Consider the following 16,561-nt stretch of genomic DNA (forward strand, 5'->3'; position numbering starts at 1 on the left):
CAGCCGTGAAAGTGGGGCTGGCTTCTTCCTGTGTAAGTCAGAGGGGGTGGCCAAGGCCTGACAGAGGATGAGCCAACCTCAGCACAATGAAGGTGCAAGACACCAAGGGATGATTTGGAAATGGAGGGAGCTGGGGACCTAGTTGGAAACACGGGCTGCGGAGTTAATTTTAGAAGAGTATTATGAATGAATCACTAAATTTTTGGCATGATCTTTTGAGGGGTATGGTGACTATGTTAGGATATTTACCTCACTCGTCGCATTTGATTCCATATTGTTAGAGCCTGCTGCTTCATGAGAATGACTACCTAGGTGTCTAGTTATAGGGTGGGGGATCTTCAGAGATATATTCTGGACTCTCCGGGTTGGGGTGTTGGGGGGGTGACTTGAAATGTTCTGCCAGAGAAGCCGTTGTTTATTCTAAAGTTACAAGAAACTGAAGGTTCATCCGTTTAATTTAGTTAAAGGAGGTGGTTGTGGTCAGATGTCTGTAGTATCTGCTCCCCCTCCTTGGAAGTTGTTCCCACTCTGTTCAGATGACCTGACCTCACCACGGCCAGCTTGCAGACTCCTCACTGCAATGTTTCTGCGGTGTGTAACATTTGACATCTCAGAGTGAGCAGCAGGCCCACACCCCCAGGCTGGCCATCCTGTCTCTCTGAGTTTGCACTGAAGCATGTGACGCGCTGAGATCCAGGCTTTAACTTCCTGCTACACTCCTGCACGTTCTCTGTGAAGTTCAGCAGACGGCAGCCTAGGTAGGACACCCAACAGGTTTGGAGGGTCCAACATGGATCGGGTGGTCCTTGGGAAAATTGGGAAGTCTCCCTGATGCTGTTCTGCGTTTCCGAGGACCTCTCTGTTGCATTTTTACGGCATTAATGCTTTGAAGAAACACTTAAAACTCCCTGAAGTCCAGCCACACAGCTGCTTACAGTGTGTGCACAGATCTTTCCTGCATCAGAACATATATGCTGATGATTTTATGACCGAATGGTACTCCCTTGTATGGATGGGCCTTTAGCTTCTCCTAATTAGCGGTACTGCAGTAGTGAACATTGTAGTTTCTTTAAATTTCTGTAGGATCCATTTCTGCAGGTAAAAATGGTCGGTTCAAAGGAATTCAGATTTAAAATACTAATGGGTCCTACCGAAGGACCTTCTGCAAAGTACCGGTTAATGAAAGCATCCATATGGTTCTCCCTACATCTGAGCCAGGGTCAGGTATCTGTGCCATTTGCAGGTAGGGGTGATCTTACCATTTTCATTTGCTTTTTGCCCCCTTGTTTGAAGGAAGAATCTTTGCTCGAAATCCTGTGGATTTGAATGCTGACTCCACCACTTAAACTGGGTGTGAGAACCTGGGTAAGTTTGCCTCTTTGGGCTGGTTTCATCGTCTGTGAAATAGGTATATTGGAAGAAAAAAAATGATGTGAAGCTCAATGACCCCAATTCCTTGGGTGCATTTACATCTATGCCTATAATCTGCCTCCCCATCAGGGGAGCCCTTGAGTGCTCTGGGATGTGGCTGATAATTTTTGCAATAGCACATTAAGAAAAACTAACACACATGCATTTTTGTAAGGAGAATTAAAATGTTAGACATTAATATAAAGGCTCTTGTAATTTGTCCCCCCCAAAGGTAAAACCTGAATAGTTTTGGAGTGTAACCTTCGTAATACTTGTCTTTCATGTATGCAGCCATTAAAAAAATATGCAGGTTGATTGATGGATATTTAGGAGTTGGCATTGGGTAATACACTTGGGGGGACATAAGTCATTGTGGGAGATAAACTTAGAATCTCCAGTCTTGGAAATGGACTGATTTCACCATGTTCCAGTGCAGTTTAAAACCGGAGGCATAGGTATTAAACACGTGGTGGAGCTTTTGTGCTGTGAGGTGGTTAGTTTTCAGGGCAAGAGTTGTCCACACGTGAGCGTGACCCTGTTTTCAGACAGACTGAGTGCCTACTCTAGGAGATACTACAGGCCAGCAAGTACAGGTGGCCTCGTTCTTAATCCTCAGGTCGGGGGGCCGCACACCTTCTGAACCCAGGTTGAGGGGGTGTTTGTGTTGCAAAGGGTTTTGGTGCAGACCTCTGTCTCAGCACAATGTACCAGTTAGGGCTGTGGCTTTCCTTTGTTTTAGGTTGGGGTTGTGCCACTCTGAGCTGCCAGAAGTGTTTAGGGCTCCCGATCCCTCACAGAGCTGCCTCTGAGAGCTTCAGGAGTCTTAGGTTGGATCCGGCTTCCGCAGTGGGCAGGCTCAGCAGGCTGAGAACGGTCTTGCAGCTGACTGAGAAAGAAGGCTTGGGTACCTGGGGCAGCCTGCCACCACCGTTCTCTGGGCCGCTTTTGGCCACCTGGGCCAGTGGACTCCTCATCCTGATGTCTTCCAGAAATACCCACCAAGGTATGTGCCACGGTAACTTTGAGATTTGAGGGACGAGTCTCAGACTGTTGATAATCCTTAGGGGTGGTGGTGCCGGGGCTGAGATACCTTGGGGGCGGGAGGGGACAGGAACACCTACCAATGGTCCCTGAGTGCTGTGGGAGGAGGCCGATGGCTTCCCCCATCTCTTCCCCCAAAGCCAGTCTTGTAACCACCATGGCAGGGCTGGTTTCAAGGTGTATCTAGAAATTGGTAACTACCAAGAAGTTCTGATTTGCTGTTTGAGGCTTAGGTGAACCTAAACATCTGGCATTGTGTTTGCTTACACTTGTATTTGGTATGTGGAGGCTTGTCTCTTGCCCATCTCAGTGTTTGTCAGATGTGCTGGACTGGAATCCACAGTAAGAAATACCTGTGGCCACCGAGACTGAGCATGGAGATAGACACATACATGCCGTACTAAGCTGAGCAGTTCCTCTCTCTCTCTGTCAGTGCACACCACTCCACAGTTTCCTGCTATCTCACTGGACCAGATTGCTGTTTGTGGTCCTACTACATTGATTTCACCACCATATCGGAAACCCAGGCTCTCTGGGCATCCGTGGCTGGCGTACCTGGATAGTAGGTGCCCGGACAGTTGTTGAACGAGCGAGTAGGTAAAAGGTGGCTTGAAATTTTCTAGGTTTTCATGAAAAGTCCCTAATTTTTCCTCTTGGGCTTTCACAGTGTGTCCAGAAGCAGGGTGTGGTGGTTAAGAGCTGGATCTTGGCGTCATTGACGGGGAGGCAGCCGTGCCATGGGTCTGGGTCTGGGGGAGGGGGAAGGTGCCTGCCATGGCAGCTGGTGCCTAGTGAGCACACACATCTGTTAGCCGCTAAGTGCGGTCCCCATCCTCTGTGTGCTTGCATAAAAGTCCCTCATCAGAGTCTAGGAGGGATCTCCCTGGGGTTCTACACTAGCTTGCAGCCTCAGTGTCCCCCTATTTCCTCTCTTCCCTCAGATTGCATGGTTCTCGGGCTGCCCGCACGTCAGAGTCAGCCGTGCTCAGGCTGTACCCAAGGCAAACTAGATGGTTCTCCTTGGGGTGGGACACAGGTGCCAGCATTTTCCAAGCTCCTCCAGCTGAGGACCACTGTACGAGGACCCAGTTGCGTCCTGCAGAAAATGTAGAAGGGAATGTTGCTTTGGCCCTTTCCAGATTGTTTCCTGGGCAGGTGGCCAGTGGCATGGGACTCTGCCATCCCTGAGGCTGAGGGCAGCTGGTGCTGTCAGAGGACTCTGGCCCTCCCCTTGGGCTGCCTGCCCATCCACCTTCAGTCCCTCAGGCTTGGAGGAAGTCTGGACTTGACCAGTGTGTTTCTCTGGGGCTGGGTGCTTTCCTGGGCTTGGCAGGAGGAAGTTTGCACCCACCAGCCTTCAGGGTGTGGTGAATCATGGCTCACCAGGAGTCACCCAGCAGGTGTGCCCCCAAGATGACTGTCCTGCACCTGCTTGGGAATATGTCACCTTGGAAGGGATTAATAGAGATTCCTGGGCTCTCCACCCACATACACTGAACGCAAAGGTCTGGGGCTGGGGACAGGGTGTCTGTAAAAGAATAAAACAAAAATGGATCCTAAGTCCTGGCACCTGGTTACCTCTGTTTACATTTTAAAGATGACATTGATAGTATGTGCATTTGAGGGAAGATTGGACAGGAAGATCCCAGGTGAGGAGTCTTCCTCTTCTGAGCAGCTGCCTGGGTCCCTGCATGCGCAGCTGAGCTTGGAGTCGTGTGGCCTGCAGCTGAGCGGGGAGCTGGGCCGTTGGACCATCTCAGCCTGGAACCCTGTACCAGGGACTTGTCACGAGGACCAGTCCCTGTCCCCGGATCGCAGGGTGGGGCGTGCCCACCACACCCCGAGTCTCCCTGCCTTGCCTAGAGGTACTGGGTGTCCTTTATAAAACATGGCTCTGTGTGTGCCTACATATGTGTGTATCTGAAAAACAGTACACGGAAGGGGTCCGATACACCCCAGACTGCACTTGGGTTTCCCAGAAGTGCCCGTTACCAGCCCGTGCAGATGTGCATCTTGTCCCTTGAATGTTGCTTGGAGAACATCCAACCTTTTCCCCATTTACCGGATGAGGAGCTGAGGCTTCAGTGACTGGCTCTGTGGCCACTGCCCCGTGTGGGGCCTGGAGCCTCGTGCCTATGGTGTCACCTCTCTTGGCAAGTTCTTGAGCCACCCTGCCTCGATTTCCCCATCTGTAAAGAGGGTTGTGCGGATGAACTGAGGTAATGCCTAAAACAGAAGTGTCCCTGGCACCGTGGCCCTGAGATGCCGTGCTTTCCGCTTCTCCACGGGGGAGCTGAAGTGATCTGGGGCTGGTAAGTGGTGGGTTGGAAGCTGCCCCCAATGGAGGAGAGAGCGCTCTGGGGGAGGAGTGGGGTGCGCTGAGGTCAGCGGACAGTTCAGGTGCACCGAGTGTCACCAGGAATGGTTTAGGTGACACTCCTGGGCTTGGTCTGGACCCACCTCCAAGGGCAGGAACTGTCGTTCCCAGTGGCGCACGGCCTTGACCTCGACCTCAACCTCAACACAGGAGCAGGTGGGCTCCTGCGGAGCTGCCTGGGACCTGACATCCCAAAGAAATCCCATGTCCAGTCAGCTATCCGGCAGGACTGCCTCCCCGCCCGCCCCCCCCCCCCGCCCGCCCATCCACCGTGTGGGCTTCGCTCCAGCGGCGGAAGCCAGAGTGCCGACAGATGTCCCCAGCACGGGTAACTGGCCAGCAGGGTCACCAGCCCAGTGATTGCAATCCTGCCCGTCTCCCAGCCCAGCAGGTGGGGAGGCCCCAAGGAGACAGCGGGGCGGGGGGGGTCAGTTTCCAGATCCCCAGCGTGCAGCTGACTGGCCCTTTCTGAGGCCTGGGAGGAAGGACCGAGCTTGGGCTACAGGCACTGGCACCCCTGCCGGCCTTCTCAGTTGCTGCCAACAGTGAGGGTTTCCCGGCCTGGGCGTGACCTGGCAGGGTCCAGTGTCCACCCCACTGGAACCTTCTCCCGCAGAGGCCTCTCCCTCCTTTTAACGTTTACTCGGTTCAGGGGCGGGCTCTACAGGACGTAGTTCTTCGACGCCTGCCCCCCCGAGCTGCCCTTCTGCCCACTTTTTTGTCCCCTTACTTTCCTCTTCCCCGTCCCTTGCTGGGAGACCCCTTCTGACCCTCCCCTCCTGCATTGTTCTCTCTGCTCATTGTTTCTCATTATGTCTTGGGGATTTTATTTACTGGTCTGCCTTCCCTGGAGGCTGTGTGTGCTCCCTCGAGCCTGTCCCGGCGCCCCCCACTGGAGCAGACAGTAAGTAGTGGTTGGAAGGATGATGGCATCTCCACTGAAAGGGCCGGGGAGTGGCCAAGCCAGGATCCTAATCCAGATCTGTCAGGCTCCCGTCCTATAGAAGGCACCGGCGTGCTCGGGTTCAAATTCACGAGGAGATGGGGAGTGTGGGGTGGTAGGACTCGGGGCAGGTTCCCTTAACCCAGGCTTCAGTTTGCTCTTCTGTAAAGTAGGGTGACCGCCTTGCAGTGCTGTGAGCACTTACAAATCCGTTAGTGCGGTCTTGGTATGGGTTCCACAACCCCTGCTGTTGGGGGTCTGGCCAGTGACCGAAAGAGATGCCCGTCGGACCTGCCCAACCCTGGTCAATTCGGATGAGCTTGGATTGAGTGTGAGACCTTCTGTCACTTGCACACCAGCCAGCGATGGAAGCAGATGCGGAAATCTTGTCCCACGTCCCACCGAGCCGAGCAGCCCACAAAGGCCTGACCCCCACTGGGGGACCTATGGTTGCCCTTGAACAGCTCCCTAAGGCCGGGAGCCCTGCATTCTCCTGCAGTGACTCACTTCCTGTTTGGGCCTGGAATTTGGAAGACTGAGAAACAGAGAGCTCCATGGAAACGGCTGGGCCCACCCACCAGAGCCTTAAAGGGACAGTTGTCCAGGCTAGGGCTTGTCGGGGGGTGGGGTGGGGTGGGATGGGCCCCTGGTGGTGGGGCTGGAGTGTTGCCGAAGTTAGGATTTGAACCCAGGGAGTCTGCTGCCAGATCCCACAGCCCTCCTCTTTTTCTCCTGAGGAGCCTCCCCACCCCACTTCTGCGATGCCCAGTCCAGTTGATGGGCTGGTTTGGAAGGATCCTCACTGCCAACACCTTACTGTCTGATCTTGTCAAGCTCGTGGCCTGTCTTGTCCTTTGTTGCCTGTCCTAGCAAGCTGGGTAACCATATCCCAGGCTGATGGTGAAAATCCTGTGAGATCCTGTTTGTTGGGGACGGCACACACTCAGATGCTGCTGGGGACAGATGAGTGGGGCTGGCAGCCCAGAGACAACTGACTTGCAGAGTGCACGTCCCCTTCAGTGCATGTCCTCAAATTCATGTGTTCGGTCCAACTGAGCACCTGTGGGTGAGGCTGACCTTGGCCTGCCTTGGGGTCAAAACCTCAGGAGAATGCCTGGGTGGATGCTTTTCTAGGCTCCTTCAGAAACAGCAGTCTGGTTCTCTGGGCCTCACCTTGTCCCCCTGTAAAATGGACCCTCTCCCCAGTCCTGGCTTTGGGGTCTGGGACACTGCGCAGTCAGTGGGCTGTAACTTGCAAATACTTGTCCTCAGGGTTTAGAGCTTGCCTACCCCCCCTCCACCTCCCTCCCATTCCCAGGCTGTACCACATGGGGTACTCGTGGTGCCCTTGGCCTGGTCATCTTGGGTTCCTGTAGTGGCTGTAATTCTTCCGTTAGCCTGTGGCAGAAGGTGTCTGTGGATGTGGACAAAGCAGGCTCCGCCTTCTCAGTGTGCAGCTAGCCGGGGACCAGATAGACAGGAATGGACCCTGCCAACCATGTAGGAATTTATGTAATGGGCACAGGAGAGGGGCCAGGCATCCTCATAGCCCCATTTTTCAATAGTCTCTTGTAAGTTTATGGCAGCCCCTGAGGCATGTGTGTTCTAGCCTTTTTGCCAGTGGAGAAGCTCAGAGAGGTTGAGTGACTTGTCTGGGAGATGCCCAGCTATGACTCAAACTTGGGATTGCGTTTCTCTAAAAGGTTCGGACTCTGCTCTCCTGTGTGACTTTCCTTACCTGAAAAAGGTACAATCCTTGTCTTCCCTAGAACTTGGGATCCAGTGGGCAGCATGACATTGACATCATCATTTTATGTGTTTAACTGCTTTTTTATTCACTCCAGTCAGATGGTGGTGTTTTGTGGTCTCAGCATGAAGAGAGAAAAATTGCATCTTTTCCTGCACAGTCATGCTTTTTCTTTATTATAAGAATGGAGTTCTTTATCAGAGTGGCTGGTTTAGGGACGCCTGGGTGGTTCATATGATGAAGCGTCTGCCTTCGGCTGAGGTCATGATCCCAGGATCCTGGGATCGAGTCCCACATCGGGCTCCCTGCTCTGCGGGGAGCCTGCTTCTCCCTCTGCCTGCCCCTCACCGTGCTTGTGCGCTCTCTCTTTCTCTCTCTCTCTCTCTCTGACAGGTGAATAAATAAAATCTTAAACACAGAACAAAACAAAGTGTGGCTGGTTTCGAATATAGAAGCACACTACACTATTCAAAGAAATAGAGCACAGTCTCCGCACGTAGACTGCCTGGATATGAATCCTGGCTCTACTGGCGAGCTGTGTGACCTTGAGCAGACCCACCTAACTGCCCTGTGGGCCTCAGTCTCCTCATCTGTAAGATGTGCAGAACAGCAGCTTCTATTTCACGTTCTTAGGAGGCGTACATGAGTTTAAGGAGTGAATATTTATAAATTCCTTAGGCTGGCCTTGCCATATACTCCTACAGACCTTGACACATGACAGAGCTCATAGCCTCCCTTGTCCCCCCAAGCCCCGATCCTGCTTCTTCTGCTCTAATTTGGGTAGCCCGTCTTCTTTCTGGGCCAGGTGTCCGAAAAACTACAGCCTGAGGGCCAAATCCAGCTCACTGCCTGGTTTTGTAAACTTTTATTTAGACTTGTTCACGTTATTGCCCCGGGCTGCTTTGGCGCTTCAACGGCAGATCCGAAGAGTTGGGAAAGACGCCTTTACGGTTCACAAAGCCCAAAAATATGGACTGTCTGGTCCAAGGAAGCGTTGGCTGCTCTTTGCTCCTAGAGCACGTCATGTGATTTAAAATGATAGACGGCCTCATAGTGTAGGCATTTGTCTCGCCATCTGCTCGTCTTCACGTTCCATGGAGAACCTCCTTCCTGCTCTGTGCACGTGGCTCTGCTGTTCCTTCCTACCCACCTCTGTGATGTCAGCTTATTTCATGGGAGACCATTGCATGAGGTGCTGCAGCGCACATCTTCGTGCCCACGTGGGAGATTTCTAGACCCCAAGAAGCGGACATTCTGGGTCACAGCATACGTACATCTAACAATGTACGATCGCGGGGCGCCTGGCTGGCCCTATCGGAGGAGCGTGCGACTCTTGGTACCGGGGTTGTGAGTTCCAGTCCCACGTGGGGTGTAGAGATTGCTTAAATGAATAAGAAGTTAAAAATAAAAGTTTATGATTGAGACTATATGTTTATCTTCCTAGAAGGCCAGTTTTTACTCCCTCTGGCTCTGTCTGCAAGTACCCGTTTCCCCCTCTCCACTCCGAAGGGCCGATTCTTTTCAAATTAACTTATAGTTGGGATTCATAGCTCTCATAAAAGCCCAAAGGGACTTTTGGAAACGGATCAGAAGTATTTAAGTTCAGGCAAAAGAATTCACAGCTGAGAATAGCTAAAGAAATTTTGGAGAAAAAAATTAAAATAGTAATAAGTAAAAGTTAAGTATTAGCACCAGTGGTAAGACGGGATAGAACACTCCAGAAAATACCCAGGTTTATAGAAGAACTTGGTAGTCCATCAGGAAATAGCACAGAATGACAGGGAGGGGATGGATTGGTCAACAGGTGGCATCAGGAAAGTTGACTGGGGGAAAATTTTTGTTAGAGGATCACTTCATGCTCCCACATATATTGCCAGATTATTAAATGTAAGACAAGCTCAGCGGGAAGCCTTCTCCCTCTCCCACTCCCCCTGCTTGGTGTTTCCTCACTTGCTGTCTCTCTCTGTCAAATGAATAAAATCTTAAAAAAAAAGATAAAAACAATTAAAAGCTGAAGGAAAATATGTGTGAATATTTAACTTTGTAAGTATAAAGGTATTGGGGCAATATTTGTGTGTGTGTGTGTGTGAGAGAGAGAGAGAGAGAGAGAGAGAGAGAGAGACAGCTTGAGGGTGCCTGGGTGGCTCAGTCTGTTAAGCATCTGACTTCAGCTCAGGTCATGATCTCGGGGTCCTGGGACTGAGCCCCGCATCAGGCTTCCTGCTCAGCAGAGAGTCTGCTTCTCCCTCTGCACCCCCCTCAAATAAATAAAATCTTTTAAAAAAAAGTTTAAAATAAAAGCTTGATTATAAGTGTAAATTTAAACATTACCAATATAAATAAACTTGAAAGGATAAAGGGACTGTGATAAGTATGATAAATTTAATGTATATATGTATATCTATCAATAAACACGTGTGCACATGCACATACATGAATAAGAAAGTAATATGCCTAAAAGGAAAAAGTAACAAAAAATATGAACAGGGAGTTTTCAGAAGCAGAAATACAAATGACCAATCAACATACGAATCACCAGTTCAACTTACTTTGTGAAACTCAGATTTGAAAAGGAGATACTGTGTTTTGAATACGTTTTTGAGAAGATCCATTGCTACCACCCAGGACCGGGAAGTCTGAGATGATGTACCCCCAGCACATGCTTTTCCTAACAGGACAGCCTGTCTACCACACGTTGAAAAATCAGTTGGCCACGTACATGAAGATCTTCAAAGACAGTCCTAATTTCCTATCCTCTAATTCTAAGTGTTAATCCCAACAGGGGGGTTAATTCATTGTGGAAGGCAATGCAACAATACAAAGTGTAGTATTTGGAGTAACAAGACAATAGAAACCTGATGATAGGGGACTGATCAAACATACCAGTTTCACTAGGTGGTTAAGCCTTTATAAAGCACGCCCTTGACGGGTGTCTTGAAAAATAGGAGAATGCTCTTCACATAACATACGTACAGCATGATCTTAATTTGCCTAGAACGGTGCCAGGCAGCAAGTTTCCAATAAATATTAGCTATTATGATTACTGAGGATTGCAAACCCTCAAAGGATCATTCACTCATTCGTTCACGTATTCATTGCTCCGTTGATGGGCATCTGGACATCTCACTAGTATGTGAGCCAGCTGGGGAGGGTTGTGGGGGCGGCAACCCTGGCTTCCCTCTTCCCATTAGGCGGCTCCCTGGGCCTCCAGCTGGCTCTGTTTCTGGCTGGGCACTGCCATCTAGAGGCTCCTGGCCCACAGGACAGCTGTCCCTTGTAGCCCCTCACCTGGACACGGGGCCCAGGTTTGCCCAAGACCTCTCTCACTGCACAGGCACTGCCTGGGGAGAGCTGCTTGTTTTTTGGAAGCCTCTGAGACCATACTAGTTCCTTTATGCCAAGATCTTATGTGGAGCAAGGAGGCCTTTGGGGCAGGGTTTCTTAAAATGTGGTCCTTGAACCTGCAGCAGTATCATCAGTAGGTGGAGAACTTTAATAGTTCTTAAGCTTTTTGGCCCATTTTTTAATCAGGTTATTTGTTTCCTTATTGTTGAATTTTTTTTTTTTAAGATTTTATTTTTAAGTAATCTCCACACCCAACGTAGGACTGGAACTCACAACCCTGACATCAAGGGTCGCAGGCTCCACCAACTGAGCCAGCCAGGTGTTCCCTTATTGTTGAATTTTAAGAGCTCTTTGTGTATTTTGCATAACAGTCCTTTATCAGCTGTGTCCTTTGCAAATATTTTCTCTCAGTCTGTGGCTTGTCTTCTAATTCTCTTGATGTTTGTCTTTTGTAGGGCAGAAGTTTTGTCTTTTTTTAAAGCTTTTTTTTGTATTAGAGTAGAGGGAGGAGCAGAGGGAGAGAGACAAGGAAGACTCTGCTTTGAGTGTGGAGCCCAATGTGGGGCTCAATCCCACAACCTTGAGATCATGACCTGAGCCAAAATCAAGAGTTGGACGCTCAACCAACTGAGCCACCCAGGTGTCCCTGTAGGGCAAAAGTTTTTAATTTTTTAAAAAATATTTTATTTATTTATTGGACAGAGAGAGAGGGAACAGAAGCAGCGGGAGAAGGAGAGGGAGAAGCAGGCTTCCCGCTGAGCAGGGAGCCCAATGTGGGGCTCGATCCCAGGACCCTGAGATCATGACCTGAGCCGAAGGCAGACGCTTAACGACTGAGCCACCCAGGCGCCCCTGCACTTTAAAAATTTCTATTTGATAAAATAAGCAGTGATTTGAGTGTAAAAGAGAATTCTAAATGCACCGTGTTTGTATAATTTCTCTCCTCCAAGCAACACAGAAGAGTTAATTACTAATAGCTTATCAATACCAGATGTATGAGAAAAAGTATCACAAAATAGAAGAATCAGTCAAGAGAGTATCACAATCAAGAGAATTGACTGTGATCTTCGTCAAGTTACTAACTTCTAAGTTTTCTCATCGGTACAAGAGAATGAACAACAGTATCCTACCTGTGGCAAAAACTGCTCATTATCTCCCAAGATCCTTTCTCCCTTGATTTTTAGCTGGGGGCATATGGCTGCACCGAATAATGACTACACTTCCCAACCTCCCTTGCAGCTACAGCCCTATAGCTGTGTAGCCATGTGACCAAGTTCTGGCCAATGGGGCATTGGTAAAAGTGGAATGAAAAACTTCTGTGGGGTGTTGCCTTTCTCTTCTTTCCTCCTTTCCCTTGAGCTGGATTATAGGCGTAATGACTGGAGCTGGAGCAGCTGTCTGGAACATGAGGCCCTTTTAGGAATGGAGAATGGAGGGCATGCGTAGAAGACCCCCAAGACAGAAGAAGGTCATTTCCCTGACACCATGGAGCTGCCACACCAGCCCTGTACCGTTTCATCTCAGATTTTTATATCAGAAGTAATATTAGTACCTCCTGTAGTGTTCAGGTAAAATAACTTGTCCCTCCTGTCCAGTGAGAGCTCTAGAGAAGGGGTGCTTCTGCAAAGAAAAAACCATCACAATTGTGTTGTTAACTTCCTTTTGGTTTCAAACAATTGCAAAAAAGAAAACATCATCATAAACAGCTAATTCCACTAGAAATGATTTCATTCGAGCCCCTCTGTTCTGTTTACTAGTTCTAGCTGACAAAGCCCTGCCTTACAAATTTGCATAGTATTTAAATTGGGAGATAAGTCACACATTCTTTTAAATAGCTGTGTTTACAAACACATAGCTCAGTTGTTCCACATTTGAAACCCAGGCTTTCAAAACAATTTAGTTCCATTCTTCTTGGCTTTCTCTGTTTTAAAACACAAGTGGGAATGTTTTCCAGGAGTCAGTGGTCCCTGTTCAACTTTGTGCCTTGTCACCTGTGGATGGTTCATTTATCAACTATTTAATTCTACTGTGTCTAATTAATGTCGTTCTAAGGTCCTGTTTAACTCTCAGGTTCTCTGATTTGGCAAAATGTTGCCAGTCCTCAGGACACAAACTTCGATTCCTAAGGAATTCCAGGGGTAAAACAAGGACAATCAAATTGAAGAAGGAAATTTGTCACAAGGTTTATTATCAATGGATGAAAGGAAAGAGAAGAGAAAGACCAAGAGTGTTACTCTTGGGGCAGCTGAGTGTCTCAGTGGGTTAAGCATCTGCCTTTGGCTCAGGTCATGATCCCAGGGCCCTGGGATGGAGCCCCGAGTTGGGCTCCCTGCTCGGCGGGGAGTCTGCTTCTCCCTCTCCTGTCTCCTGCTCTGCCTGCTTGTGCTTTCTCTCTCTCTCACTCTCTGTCAAGTAAATAAAATCTTAAAAAAAAAAAAAGGTGGTTACTCTTTTTTTTTCAAGTGTTTTTATTTTTTTAAGTAATCTGCAGCCAACGTGGGGCTTAAACTCACAACCCAGAGATCAAGAGTCACACCTTCCACTGACTGAGCCAGTCAGATGCCCCTAATCTTCCCTCCTCTTGTTCTTTTTTTTTTTAAACGGAAATATTGTCTTCCCATATCCTAGTCGTTTCCAGCATCCATTAGGGTGACTTGATTTTTATGTTATGAAATGATCCCCACCGGAAGTGTAGTTACCATCTGTTGCCACACGAAGTTGCTACAGTATTATTGACTGTATCCCCTGTGCTATACTTTATACCCCCAAGACTGATTTTGTAACTGATTTTGTAATCCCCTTCACCTGTTTCATCCCCCTCCTAGCCTCTCCCTGCACCTAGTGGTGCTATATAGCTGTGGGTGTCTATCTTGTTTGTTCGTTTTGTCTTAGATTCTGCATGTAAGTGAAATCATCAGGGTGTTTGTCTTTCTCTGACTTGTTTCACTTAGCATAACATCCTCTAGGTCCATCCCTGTTCTCCCAAATGGCAAGATTTTCCTCTTCATCTTGGTTTACACCTGTTTATTTTTCTTTAGGCTAATCCATATCAGGGTTTCAGCTGCCTTTCCCCAAAAGGTGTACAGAATCCTTTCAATCTGCTCGATAAGGCACCCATCCTTATTCATGAAGTTTTTTCAGTAAGTGTGCTCATTATTTGGGCAAAAATAAAATCTAATACGTCACAGTCTGCAAGATATGTGTGATCAGAACACCTTGCCTTGTGTCTTGAGGGGAGGCCATGAGGACTGGGGGACACCAGTGAATCAAGGAATGAGCACCAGGAGAATTTCTGAGACGGGGGACAGGACACATCCCATTGGGATTCAAGACTAGAACTGAAGTTCACCTGGGAACAGGACCTTATCTCAAGGATCACATGTCGAGTTGACAGTTGGCCTCGAAAGGACTTTAGTGTGTATGCAGTGACTTCTCTTGGTGACCATCTCTCTCCTACACTTTCCAGAGAACCCCACCTTTATTTGGTTAGGCACTGCAGTGGTTTGCTAAGGCCGCGGGTGCAAAGCACCATGAACTGCTTGGTTGAAACAACAGACGTTTATTCTCACTGTTCTGGAGGCTGGAAGGCCAAAGTCAAAGTGTTGGCAGGGCTGGTTCCTTCCGAGGGAAGTGAGGGAGAATCCGTCCTAGGCCTCTCCTCACTTCCGCGGCACTTCCGCAGCTTCAGGCATCCTTGGCTCGTAGGTAGGTCGTATCTTCTCTCTGGCCTTCACATCGTCATCTCTCTGTGCACAGCTTTATGTCCAAATATCTCCTTTTTAGAAACATGCCAGTCGTCCTGGATTAAGGCCCACTCTCATGGCCTCATCTTAACCTGGTTCCCTCTGTTGGTCAGATAGCTCCATATGTGGTCACATTGTAAAGTCTCAACATCTTTTTTGGTCTCAACCAGTTCAGCCCATCACATCCACCCTCTTTAAGGGAGATCCCACAGTTGTGTGGCTAGGGCTACTCCCAGCCCTCTCTGGCTTTCCATATAACACATGGAGTCTCTCTAGAAGTTTGAGCTCAGTATTCATCCGTGCAGGAGGGGAGCAATTGTATGTGATGTTTAGTGCAAGAATACCTGAGGGATCTTTGAATGGGTCCAGATGGCCCGCATTCTGGGGGGAGCAGGTCCAGGACAGGGAACCTGTCCAGGGTCCCCTGGACCGAGGGACAGAACAGGATTCAGAGGAAAGACTTTGCCTGGGAAGCTGCATAGCCATGTGGTAGAGAAGGAAGACCTCAGGGACACCTGCCTCACCTGGAATCCAGCTCTGGAACTTGCAGCTAAGTGACCTTGGGCAAGTCACACGACCTCTGTGTGTCTCAGTTTCCCTGTCTTTAAATGGGGTCGATGATACTACTATCAGAGTCATTGTGTCAATGATGTTACTATCACAGAAAGTCATTGTGAGGCTTAAAGACCATTCCTTCGTTCCACACATTTATCGGGGTCAGATCTTTACTAGATACCCTAGAGTCTATCTAGAAGTAAACACTGAACAAGTTCAGGAGGGAATTATTTAGCAAGTTGGGAGGATGTAAGTGCTATAGGCAAAAAAAAAGGGGGGGGAGAGAGAAAGTGGCAATTTTGTAAATGGACCTTCCAACAAAGACCTGAAGGGTAGGAGGGAGGGAGTTGTGAAAGCAGAGGAAGTGCAAAGGCCCTGGGGCAGGAGTGTGGATTTGAGGGACAGCAGAGAAGCCAGTGTGGCTGGAACAGAGCAGGGGAGTGGAAAGGATGAGGTGAAGGCAGAGAGGGACAGAGGCTGCTGAAAGAAGCTTGGCCCTACAAAGAGGTCAAGTTTAGCCATTGGAAACATTGCCCTCATTTTTTGGGCACTACTTTGCCCTGGAAACTGTGCTGGGTGTTGGGGCCTTGAAGAGCTTGACCCTGCACTTGGGGCCATCGGGGATTTGCAAAGAGGCCTTCTGGGGAGTCCTTGGGGCTGCATCTGAGTCTGCTTAGTTTGTGACCAGAAACTGGTGCTCTGAAAGCCTTTGAATAAATACACCTTTTCAAAATCCAGTGGCTTATTTATTAGAGATGACTTAAAATTTTTTTCCTAGGGGTGGTGGGAGCCTGCTGCTCGCCTGGGTTACTTTTTCTCCTGCCCCCATTGGTGGCTGAGCTCGGGTCCCTCACTTCTCTGGCTGCACTCCGGGCAAACGCTGCCAGCCTATGGGATGGGCACAGATAATAATAATATATTCTTTTGAAGCACATTTTTATTATTATTCAAATCTTTAAAATGTTAGGCTGTTGAATTTGGAACTTGGCTCCAATGGGGCCGCTGGACTGAGCTCTTCCCCGCCAACCTCCACGTCCCCCAGTTCCTTGCTGGTTTCGTTCACTCCAGATAGGACAGTCCCTGTGTGTGTGTCCCTGGGTCCCTCCCTGTTTCTGCGCTGTCTCCTTATCTCTCTCTCTCTTGACTCCAGCAATATTGACATTGGGGCTGGATGCTTCTGTGTTCGTGGTGTCCCTGCCCCCCCCCCCAACTAGATGCCAGTAGCATCTCCTCCCCAGTTGTGACAATACCGCACGCCTCCAAATACTGTCGGCTGTCCTGGGGGAACACAGTTGCCTTGAGAACCACTGGTCTCAAGGTGTGACCTTAAGCAGATCACTTCACCTCTCTGAACCTCTGTTTCCTCTTCTATAAAATAGGGATAATACCACCCAGTGGTA

Source organism: Eumetopias jubatus, unplaced genomic scaffold (assembly GCF_037043125.1).
Source record: "Eumetopias jubatus isolate StellerSeaLion01/CBP00866 unplaced genomic scaffold, mEumJub1_p1.0 scaffold_12, whole genome shotgun sequence".
Lineage (NCBI taxonomy): Eukaryota > Metazoa > Chordata > Mammalia > Carnivora > Otariidae > Eumetopias > Eumetopias jubatus.